We start from the raw sequence: 12987 nt of genomic DNA on the forward strand, positions 1-12987 counted from the left end.
AATTTTAAAAAACTAAATTTTATATTTTTGAATTTTTAAATTATATTATTAAATGTTTTACATTAAAATAAGAAAAATAAAATAAAGTCTAGCAATATCTAATAAACAACAGATTTGTAAATTTATTATTTTTTTTAAATTTTAAACTAAAAAAATATTTTTTCTAGTTGTAAAAAATAAAAAATTCCAAAAATATTCAAAAAATAAAAAATCAAAATTTTAAATTTTAAAATTAATTTATTCTTAATTTGGGAACAAGTGGAGCAAAAAAAATTCAACTGTCTAGGTGTAGCATTATCCGGTGAATAAAAAAATAAAAAATATTTTTAAAAAATAAAAAATTTAAAAAAACTAAATTTTTTATTTTTTAATTTTTCAATTATATTATTAAATGTTTTTTATTTAAATTATAAAAATAAAACAAAGTCTGGTGATATCAAATAAACAACAAATTTGTAAATTTAATTTTTTTTATTTTTAAACTAAAAAAATATTTTTTTCTAATTTTAAAAAAATAAAAAATTTCAAAAATATCCAACAAATAAAAAAATTTTAATTTTAACTTTTTTAAGTTAATTTATTCTTAATTTGTGAACAAGTGCAGCAAAAAAAAAGTCAACTATCTCGGTGTAGCATTATCCGATGAATAAAAAATAAAAAAAATTTTAAAAAATTAAAAATTTTAAAAAATTAAATTTTTATTTTTGAATTTTTAAATTATATTATTAAATATTATTTATTTAAATAATAAAAAATAAAGTCTAGCAATATCTAGTAAACAACAGATTTGTAACTTTATTATTTTTTTTAATTTTAAACTAAAAATTTTTTTTCTAGTTGTAAAAAAATTTAGAATTCCAAAAATATCCAAAAAAATTAAAAAATAAAAATTTTTTATTTTTTAAATTAATTTATTCTTAATTTGTGAACAAGTGCAGCATAAAAAAGTCAACTGTCTGGGTGTAGCATTATCCGGTGAAAAAAATTAAAAATATTTTTAAAAAATTAAAAATATTAAAAAACTAATTTTTTATTTTTGAATTTTTAAATTATTTTATTAAATGTTTTACGTTTAAATAAGAAAAATAAAATAAAGTCTAGTAATATTTAGTAAACAACACATCTGTAAATTTATTTTTTTTAATTTTAAACTAAAAAACTATTTTTTCTAGTTGTAAAAAAATAAAAAATTCCAAAAATATTCAAAAAATAAAAAAATTAAAATTTTAAATATTTTAAATTAATTTATTCTTATTTTGTGAACAAGTGCAGCAAAAAAAGTCAATTGTTTAGGTGTAGCATTATCCGGTGAATAAAAAAATAAAAAATATTTTTAAAAAACTAAATTTTTTATTTTTGAATTTTTAAATTATATTATTAAATATTTTTTATTTAAATAATAAAAAATAAAGTCCAGCAATATCTAGTAAACAACAGATTTGTAACTTTATTATTTTTTTAAATTTTAAACTAAAATTTTTTTTCTAGTTGTAAAAAAATATAAAATTCAAAATATATCCAAAAAAATTTAAAAATTAAAAATTTTAATTTTTGAAATTAATTTATTCTTAATTTGTGAACAAGTGCAGCAAAAAAAGTCAACTGTCAAGGTGTAGCATTATCCGGTGAATAAAAAAATAAAAAATATTTTTAAAAAAAATAAAAAATTTTAAAAGACTAAATTTTTTATTTTTGAATTTTTAAATTATATTATTAAATATTTTTCATTTAAATAATAAAAATAAAACAAAGTCTAGTGATATCAAATAAAAACAAATTTGTAAATTTAATTTTTTTTATTTTTAAGCTAAAAAAATATTTTTTTCTAATTTTAAAAAAATAAAAAATTCCAAAAATATCCAACGGATAAAAAAATTTTAATTTTAACTTTTTTAAGTTAATTTATTCTTAATTTGTGAACAAGTGCAGCAAAAAAAAAGTCAACTATCTCGGTGTAGCATTATCCGATGAATAAAAAATAAAAAAAATTTTAAAAAATTAAAAATTTTAAAAAATTAAATTTTTATTTTTGAATTTTTAAATTATATTATTAAATATTATTTATTTAAATAATAAAAAATAAAGTCTAGCAATATCTAGTAAACAACAGATTTGTAACTTTATTATTTTTTTTAATTTTAAACTAAAAATTTTTTTTCTAGTTGTAAAAAAATTTAGAATTCCAAAAATATCCAAAAAAATTAAAAAATAAAAATTTTTTATTTTTTAAATTAATTTATTCTTAATTTGTGAACAAGTGCAGCATAAAAAAGTCAACTGTCTGGGTGTAGCATTATCCGGTGAAAAAAATTAAAAATATTTTTAAAAAATTAAAAATATTAAAAAACTAATTTTTTATTTTTGAATTTTTAAATTATTTTATTAAATGTTTTACGTTTAAATAAGAAAAATAAAATGAAGTCTAGTAATATTTAGTAAACAACACATCTGTAAATTTATCTTTTTTAATTTTAAACTAAAAAACTATTTTTTCTAGTTGTAAAAAAATAAAAATTCCAAAAATATTCAAAAAATAAAAAATTAAAATTTTAAATATTTTAAATTAATTTATTCTTAATTTGTGAACAAGTGCAGCAAAAAAAGTCAACTGTCTAGGTGTAGCATTATCCGGTGAATAAAAAAATAAAAAATATTTTTAAAAAACTAAATTTTTTATTTTTGAATTTTTAAATTATATTATTAAATATTTTTTATTTAAATAATAAAAAATAAAGTCCAGCAATATCTAGTAAACAACAGATTTGTAACTTTATTATTTTTTTAAATTTTAAACTAAAATTTTTTTTCTAGTTGTAAAAAAAATATAAAATTCCAAATATATCCAAAAAAATTAAAAAATTAAAAATTTTAATTTTTAAAATTAATTTATTCTTAATTTGTGAACAAGTGCAGCAAAAAAAGTCAACTGTCAAGGTGTAGCATTATCCGGTGAATAAAAAAATAAAAAATATTTTTAAAAAAATAAAAAATTTTAAAAGTCTAAATTTTTTATTTTTGAATTTTTAAATTATATTATTAAATATTTTTTATTTAAATAATAAAAATAAAACAAAGTCTAGTGATATCAAATAAAAACAAATTTGTAAATTTAATTTTTTTATTTTTAAACTAAAAAAATATTTTTTTCTAATTTTAAAAAATAAAAAATTCCAAAAATATCCAACGGATAAAAAAATTTTAATTTTAACTTTTTTAAGTTAATTTATTCTTAATTTGTGAACAAGTTCAGCAAAAAAAAAGTCAACTATCTCGGTGTAGCATTATCCGATGAATAAAAAATAAAAAAATTTTAAAAAAATTAAAAATTTTAAAAAATTAAATTTTAGTTTTTGAATTTTTAAATTATATTATTAAATATTATTTATTTAAATAACAAAAAAATAAAGTCTAGCAATATCTAGTAAACAACAGATTTGTAACTTTATTATTTTTTTTAATTTTGAACAAAATTTTTTTTCTAGTTGTAAAAAAATATAAAATTCCAAAAATACCCAAAAAATTAAAAAATTAAAATTTTTTATTTTTTAAATTAATTTATTCTTAATTTGTGAACAAGTGCAGCAAAAAAAGTCTATTGTCTAGGTGTAGCATTATCCGGTGAATAAAAAAATAAAAAATATTTTTAAAAAAAACTAAAAGTTTTAAAAAACTAAATTATTTATTTTTGAATTTTTAAATTATATTATTAAATATTTTTTATTTAAATAATAAAAAAATAAAGTCCAGCAATAACTAGTAAACAACAGATTTGTAACTTTATTATTTTTTTAAATTTTAAACTAAAAAATTTATTTCTAGTTGTAAAAAGATATAAAATTCCAAAAAATTAAAAAATTAAAAAATTAAATTTTTAATTTTTTAAATTAATTTATTTTTAATTTGTGAACAAGTGCAGTAAAAAAAAGTCAACTGTCTAGGTGTAGCATTATCGGTGAAAAAAAATAAAAATAATTTTAAAAAAATTAAAAATATTAAAAAACTAATTTTTTATTTTTGAATTTTTAAATTATTTTATTAAATGTTTTACGTTTAAATAGGAAAAATAAAATAAAGTCTAGTAATATTTAGTAAACAACACATCTGTAAATTTATTTTTTTAATTTTAAACTAAAAAACTATTTTTTCTAGTTGTAAAAAAATAAAAAATTCCAAAAATATTCAAAAAATAAAAAAATTAAAATTTTAAATATTTTAAATTAATTTATTCTTAATTTGTGAACAAGTGCAGCAAAAAAAGTCAACTGTCTAGGTGTAGCATTATCCGGTGAATAAAAAAATAAAAAATATTTTTAAAAAACTAAATTTTTTATTTTTGAATTTTTAAATTATATTATTAAATATTTTTTATTTAAATAATAAAAAATAAAGTCCAGCAATATCTAGTAAACAACAGATTTGTAACTTTATTATTTTTTTAAATTTTAAACTAAAATTTTTTTCTAGTTGTAAAAAAATATAAAATTCCAAATATATCCAAAAAAATTAAAAAATTAAAAATTTTAATTTTTGAAATTAGTTTATTCTTAATTTGTGAACAAGTGCAGCAAAAAAAGTCAACTGTCAAGGTGTAGCATTATCCGGTGAATAAAAAAATAAAAAATATTTTTTAAAAAATAAAAAATTTTAAAAGACTAAATTTTTTATTTTTGAATTTTTAAATTATATTATTAAATATTTTTTATTTAAATAATAAAAATAAAACAAAGTCTAGTGATATCAAATAAAAACAAATTTGTAAATTTAATTTTTTTTATTTTTAAACTAAAAAAATATTTTTTTCTAATTTTAAAAAAATAAAAAATTCCAAAAATATCCAGCAGATAAAAAAATTTTAATTTTAACTTTTTTAAGTTATTTTGTTCTTAATTTGTGAACAAGTGCAGCAAAAAAAAAGTCAACTATCTCGGTGTAGCATTATCCGATGAATAAAAAATAAAAAAAATTTAAAAAAATTAAAAATTTTAAAAAATTAAATTTTTATTTTTGAATTTTTAAATTATATTATTAAATATTATTTATTTAAATAACAAAAAAATAAAGTCTAGCAATATCTAGTAAACAACAGATTTGTAACTTTATTATTTTTTTTAATTTTGAAAAAAATTTTTTTTCTAGTTGTAAAAAAATATAAAATTCCAAAAATACCCAAAAAATTAAAAAATTAAAATTTTTTATTTTTTAAATTAATTTATTCTTAATTTGTGAACAAGTGCAGCAAAAAAAGTCTATTGTCTAGGTGTAGCATTATCCGGTGAATAAAAAAATAAAAAATATTTTTAAAAAAACTAAAAGTTTTAAAAAACTAAATTATTTATTTTTGAATTTTTAAATTATATTATTAAATATTTTTTATTTAAATAATAAAAAAATAAAGTCCAGCAATAACTAGTAAACAACAGATTTGTAACTTTATTATTTTTTTAAATTTTAAACTAAAAAATTTATTTCTAGTTGTAAAAAGATATAAAATTCCAAAAAATTAAAAAATTAAAAAATTAAATTTTTAATTTTTTAAATTAATTTATTTTTAATTTGTGAACAAGTGCAGTAAAAAAAAGTCAACTGTCTAGGTGTAGCATTATCGGTGAAAAAAAATAAAAATAATTTTAAAAAAATTAAAAATATTAAAAAACTAATTTTTTATTTTTGAATTTTTAAATTATTTTATTAAATGTTTTACGTTTAAATAGGAAAAATAAAATAAAGTCTAGTAATATTTAATAAACAACACATCTGTAAATTTATTTTTTTAATTTTAAACTAAAAAACTATTTTTTCTAGTTGTAAAAAAATAAAAAATTCCAAAAATATTCAAAAAATAAAAAAAATTAAAATTTTAAATATTTTAAATTAATTTATTCTTAATTTGTGAACAAGTGCAGCAAAAAAAGTCAACTGTCTAGGTGTAGCATTATCCGGTGAATAAAAAAATAAAAAATATTTTTAAAAAACTAAATTTTTTATTTTTGAATTTTTAAATTATATTATTAAATATTTTTTATTTAAATAATAAAAAATAAAGTCCAGCAATATCTAGTAAACAACAGATTTGTAACTTTATTATTTTTTTAAATTTTAAACTAAAATTTTTTCTAGTTGTAAAAAAATATAAAATTCCAAATATATCCAAAAAAATTAAAAAATTAAAAATTTTAATTTTTGAAATTAGTTTATTCTTAATTTGTGAACAAGTGCAGCAAAAAAAGTCAACTGTCAAGGTGTAGCATTATCCGGTGAATAAAAAAATAAAAAATATTTTTTAAAAAATAAAAAATTTTAAAAGACTAAATTTTTTATTTTTGAATTTTTAAATTATATTATTAAATATTTTTTATTTAAATAATAAAAATAAAACAAAGTCTAGTGATATCAAATAAAAACAAATTTGTAAATTTAATTTTTTTTATTTTTAAACTAAAAAATATTTTTTTCTAATTTTAAAAAAATAAAAAATTCCAAAAATATCCAGCAGATAAAAAAATTTTAATTTTAACGTTTTTAAGTTATTTTGTTCTTAATTTGTGAACAAGTGCAGCAAAAAAAAAGTCAACTATCTCGGTGTAGCATTATCCGATGAATAAAAAATAAAAAAAAATTTAAAAAAATTAAAAATTTTAAAAAATTAAATTTTTATTTTTGAATTTTTAAATTATATTATTAAATATTATTTATTTAATTAATAAAAAATAAAGTCTAGCAATATCTATTAAACAACAGATTTGTAACTTTATTATTTTTTTAATTTTAAACTAAAAAATTTTTCTCTAGTTGTAAAAAAATATAGAATTCCAAAAATATCCAAAAAAAATTAAAAATAAAAATTTTTAATTTTTTAAATTAATTTATTCTTAATTTGTCAACAAATGCAGCAAAAAAAGTCAACTGTCTGGGTGTAGCATTATCCGGTAAAAAAAATTAATAATATTTTTAAAAAAATTAATAAATTTAAAAACTAAATTCTTTATTTTGAATTTTTAAATTATATTATTAAATGTTTTACATTTAAATAAGAAAAATAAAATTAAGTCCAGCAATATCTAGTAAATAACAGATCTGTAAATTTATTATTTTTTTCAATTTTAAACAAAAAAATATTTTTTCTAGTTATAAAAAAATAAAAAATTCGATAAATATCCAAAAAATAAAAAAATTTTAAATTTTAAATTTTTTAAATTAATTTATTCTTAATTTGTGAACAAGTGCAGCATAAAAAAGTCTAGTCTCTAGGTATAGCATTATCCAGTGAATAGAAAAAATAAAAAATATTTTTTAAAAAACTAAAAATTTTAAAAAACTAAATTCTTTATTTTTGAATTTTTAAATTATATTATTAAATATTATTTATTTAAATAATAAAAAAATAAAGTCCAGCAATATCTAGCAAACAACAGATTGTAACTTTATTTTTTTAAATTTTAAATTAAATTTTTTTTTCTAGTTGTAAAAAATATAAAATTCCAAAAATATCCAAAAAATAAAAAATTAAAATTTTAAATTTTTTTAATAAATTTATTCTTAATTTGTGAAAAGGTGCAGCAAAAAAAAAGTCAACTGTCTAGGTGTTGCATTATTCGGTGAATAAAAAAATAAAAAATATTTTTAAAAAAATAAAAAAAATTTGAAAAACTAAATTTTTTATTTTTGAATTTTTAAATTATATTATTAAATATTTTTTATTTAAATAATAAAAATAAAATAAAGTCTAATAATATCTAATAAACAACAGATTTGTAAATTTATTTTTTTTAATTTTTAAACTAAAAAATATTTTTTTGTAATTATAAAAAGATAAAAAAATTACAAAAATATCCAAAAAATAAAAAAATAAAAATTTTAATTTTTTTAAGTTAATTTATTCTTAATTTGTGAACAAGTGCAGCAAAAAAAGTCAACTATCTGGGTGTAGCATTATCCGATGAATAAAAAATAAAAAATATTTTAAAAAAAATAAAAAATTTAAAAAAACTAAATTTTTTATTTTTGAATTTTTAAATTATATTATTAAATATTTTTTATTTAAATAGTAAAAAAATAAAGTCCAGCAATGACTAGTAAACAACAGATTTGTAACTTTATTATTTTTTTTAATTTTAAACTAAAAAATTTATTTCTAGTTGTAAAAAAATATAAAATTCCAAATTATTAAAAAATTAAAAAAATTAAATTTTTAATTTTTTAAATTAATTTATTTTTAATTTGTGAACAAGTGCAGTAAAAAAAAGTCAACTGTCTAGGTGTAGCATTATCGGTGAAAAAAATAAAAATAATTTTTAAAAAATTAAAAAATTTTAAAAAAATAAATTTTTTAATTTTGAATTTTTAAATTATATTATTAAATGTTTTACATTAAAATAAGAAAAATAAAATAAAGTCCAGCAATATCAAATAAACAACAGATCTGTAAATTTATTATTTTTTTAAGTTTTAAACTAAAAAAATATTTTTTTTCTAGTTGTAAAAAAATAAAAAATTCCAAAAATATCCAAAAAATAAAAAAAATAAAAATTTAAAAATTTTAAATAAATTTATTGTTAATTTTTAAATGAGTGGAGCAAAAAAAGTCAACCGTCTAGGTGTAGCATTATCCGGTTAATAAAAAAATAAAAAATATTTTTAAAAAAACTAAAAATTTTGAAAAACTAAATTATTTATTTTGAATTTTTAAATTATATTATTAAATATTATTTATTTAAATAATAAAAAATAAAGTCCAGCAATATCTAGTAAACAACAGATTTGTAACTTTATTATTTTTTTTAATTTTAAACTAAAAATTTTTTTCTAGTTGTAAAAAAATATAAAATTCCAAAAATATCCAAAAAATTAAAAAATTAAATTTTTAAATTTTTAAATTAATTTATTCTTTATATGTGAACAAGTGCAACAAAAAAAGTCAACTGTTTGGGTTTAGCATTAGCCGGTGAAAAAAATTAAAAACATTTTTAAAAAATTTAAAAAATTTTAAAAACTAAATTTTTTATTTTTGAATTTTTAAATTATATTATTAAATGTTTTACATTTAAATAAGAAAAATAAAATAAAGTCCAGCAATATCTAGTAAACAACTGATCTGTAAATTTATTATTTTTTTTAATTTCAAACAAAAAAAAAATTTCTAGTGGTAAAAAAATAAAAATTTCAAAAATATCCAAAAAATAAAAAAGTTAAAATTTTAAATTTTTTAAATTAATTTATTCTTAATTTGTGAACAAGTGCAGCAAAAAAAACTCAACTTTCTAGGTGTTTCATTATCCGGTGAATAAAAAAATTATTTTTAAAAAATAAAAATTTTAAGAAATTAGATTCTTTATTTTTGAAGTTTTAAATTACATTATTAAATATTTTTTATTTAAATAATAAAAAAATAAAGTCTAGCAATATCTAGTAAACAACAGATCTATAACTTTATTATTTTTTTAATTTTAAACTAAAATTTTTTTCTAGTTGTAAAAAAATAAAAATTCCAAAAATATCCAAAAATATTAAAAAATTAAAATTTTAAAATTTTAAAATTAATTTATTCTTAATTTGTGAACAAGTGCAGCAAAAAAAGTCAACTGTCTGGATGTAGCATTATCCAGTGAAAAAAATCAAAAATATTTTTTAAAAAATTAAAAAATTTAAAAAACTAAATTATTTATTTTTGAATTTTTAAATTATATTATTAAATATTTTACATTTAAATAAGAAAAATAAAATAAAGTCCAGCAATATCTAGTAAACAACAGATCTGTAAATTTATTATTTTTTTAATTTTAAACAAAAAAAATATTTTTTCTAGTTGTAAAAAAATAAAAAATTCCATAAATATCCAAAAAAAAAAATTTAAATTTTAAATTTTTTAAATTAATTTATTCTTAATTTGTGAACAAGTGCAGCAAAAAAAAGTCTACTGTCTAGGTGTGGCATTATCCGGTGAATAAAAAAATATTTTTAAAAAAACTAAAAATTTTGAAAAACTAAATTATTTATTTTGAATTTTTAAATTATATTATTAAATATTATTTATTTAAATAATAAAAAAATAAATTCCAGCAATATCTAGTAAACAGCAGATTTGTAACTTTATTATTTTTTTAAATTTTAAACTAAAAAAAATTTTTCTAGTTGTAAAAAAATATAAAATTCCAAAAATATCCAAAAAATTAAAAATTAAAATTTTAAATTTTTTAAATTAATTTATTATTAATTTGTGAACAAGTGCAGCAAAAAAAAGTCAACTGTCTGGATGTAGCATTATCCGGTGAAAAAAATCAAAAGTATTTTTTAAAAAATTAAAAAATTTAAAAAACTAAATTCTTTATTTTTGAATTTTTAAATTATATTATTAAATATTTTACATTTAAATAAAAAATAAAATAAAGTCCATCAATATCTAGTAAACAACAGATCTGTAAATTTATTTTTTTTAATTTTAAACAAAAAAATATTTTTTCTAGTTGTAAAAAAATAAAAAATTCCATAAATATCCAAAAAATAAAAAGCTTTTAAATTTTAAATTTTTAAATTAATTTATTCTTAATTTGTTAACAAGTGTAGTAAAAAAAAGTCTACTGTCTAGGTGTAGCATTATCCGGGGAATAAAAAAAATATTTTTAAAAAAACTAAAAATTTTGAAAAACTAAATTATTTATTTTGAATTTTTAAATTATATTATTAAATATTATTTATTTAAATAATAAAAAATAAAGTCCAGCAATATCTAGTAAACAACAGATTTGTAACTTTATTATTTTTTTAAATTTTAAACTAAAAATTTTTTTCTAGTTGTAAAAAAAATATAAAATTCCAAAAATATCCAAAAAAATTAAAAAATTAAAATTTTAAATTTTTTAAATTAATTTATTCTTAATTTGTGAACAAGTGCAGCAGAAAAAGTCAACTGTCTAGGTATTTCATTATCCGGTGAATAAAAAAATTATTTTTAAAAAATTAAAAATTTCAAAAAACTAAATTATTTATTTTTGAATTTTAAAATTATATTATTAAATATTTTTTATTTAAATAATAAAAAAATAAAGTTTAGCAATATCTAGTAAACAGCAGATCTATAACTTTATTATTTTTTTAATTTTAAACTAAAATTTTTATCTTGTTGTAAAAAAATAAAAAATCCAAAAATATCCAAAAATAATAAAAAATTAAAATTTTTAAATTTTTAAATTAATTTATTCTTAATTTGTGAATAAATGCAGCAAAAAAAGTCAACTGTCTGGATGTAGCATTATCCGGTGAAAAAAATCAAAAATATTTTTTAAAAAAATTTAAAAATTTAAAAAACTAAATTCTTTATTTTTGAATTTTTAAATTATATTATTAAATATTTTACATTTAAATAAGAAAAATAGAATAAAGTCCAGCAATATCTAGTAAACAACAGATCTGTAAATTTATTATTTTTTTAATTTTATACAAAAAAATATTTTTTCTAGTTGTAAAAAAATAGAAAATTCCATAAATATCCAAAAAATAAAAAAATATTAAATTTTAAATTTTTTAAATTAATTTATTCTTAATTTGTGATCAAGTGCAGCAAAAAAAAGTCTACTGTCTAGGTGTAGCATTACCCGGTGAATAAAAAAAATATTTTTAAAAAAACTAAAAATTTTAAAAAACTAAATTATTTTTTTTGAATTTTTATATTATATTATTAAATATTATTTATTTAAATAATAAAAAAATAAAGTCCAGTAATATCTAGTAAACAACAGATTTGTAACTTTATTATTTTTTTTAAATTTTAAACTAAAAAATTTCCTTCTAGTTGTAAAAAAATATAAAATTCCAAAAATATCCAAAAAATTAAAAAATTAAAATTTTAATTTTTTAAATTAATTTATTCTTAATTTGTGAACAAGTGCAACAAAAAAAGTCAACTGTCTGGGTGTAGCATTATCCGGTGAAAAAACTTAAAATATTTTTAAAAAAATTTAAAAACTAAATTTTTTATTTTTGAATTTTTAAATTATATTATTAAATGTTTTACATTTAAATAAGAAAAACAAAATAAAGTCCAGCAATATCTAGTAAACAACTGATCTGTAAATTTATTATTTTTTTAATTTCAAACAAAAAAAATTTTTTCTAGTGATAAAAAAATAAAAATTCCAGAAATACCCCAAAAATAAAAAAAATTAAAATTTTAAATTTTTTAAATTAATTTATTCTTAATTTGTGAACAAGTGCAGCAAAAAAAGTCTGTTGTCTAGGTGTAGCATTATCCGGTGAATAAAAAAAATATTTTTAAAAAAACTAAAAATTTTGAAAAACTAAATTATTTATTTTGAATTTTTAAATTATATTATTAAATATTATTTATTTAAATAATAAAAAAATAAAGTCCAGCAATATCTAGTAAACAACAGATTTGTAACTTTATTATTTTTTTTAAATTTTAAAGTAAAAATTTTTTTTCTAGTCGTATAAAAACATAAAATTCCAAAAATATCCAAAAAAATTAAAAAATTAAAATTTTAAATTTTTTAAATTAATTTATTCTTAACTTGTGAACAAGTGCAGTAAAAAAAAGTCAACTGTCTAGGTGTTGCATTATCCGGTGAATAAAAAAATTATTTTTAAAAAATTAAAAATTTTAAAAAAGTAAATTCTTTATTTTTGAATTTTTAAATTATATTATTAAATATTTTTTATTTAAATAATAAAAAAATAAAGTCTAGCAATATCTAGTAAACAACAGATCTATAACTTTATTATTTTTTTAATTTTAAACTAAATTTTTTATCAAGTTGTAAAAAATAAAAATTCCAAAAATATCCAAAAATAATAAAAAATTAAAAATTTTAAATTTTTAAATTAATTTATTCTTAATTTGTGAACAAGTGCAGCAAAAAAAATTCAACTGTCTGGATGTAGCATTATCAGGTGAAAAAAATCAAAAATATTTTTTAAAAAATTAAAAAATTTAAAAAAATAAATTCTTTATTTTTTAATTTTTAAATTATATTA

The sequence above is a fragment of the Arachis hypogaea genome, chromosome 2, assembly GCF_003086295.3.
Source record: "Arachis hypogaea cultivar Tifrunner chromosome 2, arahy.Tifrunner.gnm2.J5K5, whole genome shotgun sequence".
Lineage (NCBI taxonomy): Eukaryota > Viridiplantae > Streptophyta > Magnoliopsida > Fabales > Fabaceae > Arachis > Arachis hypogaea.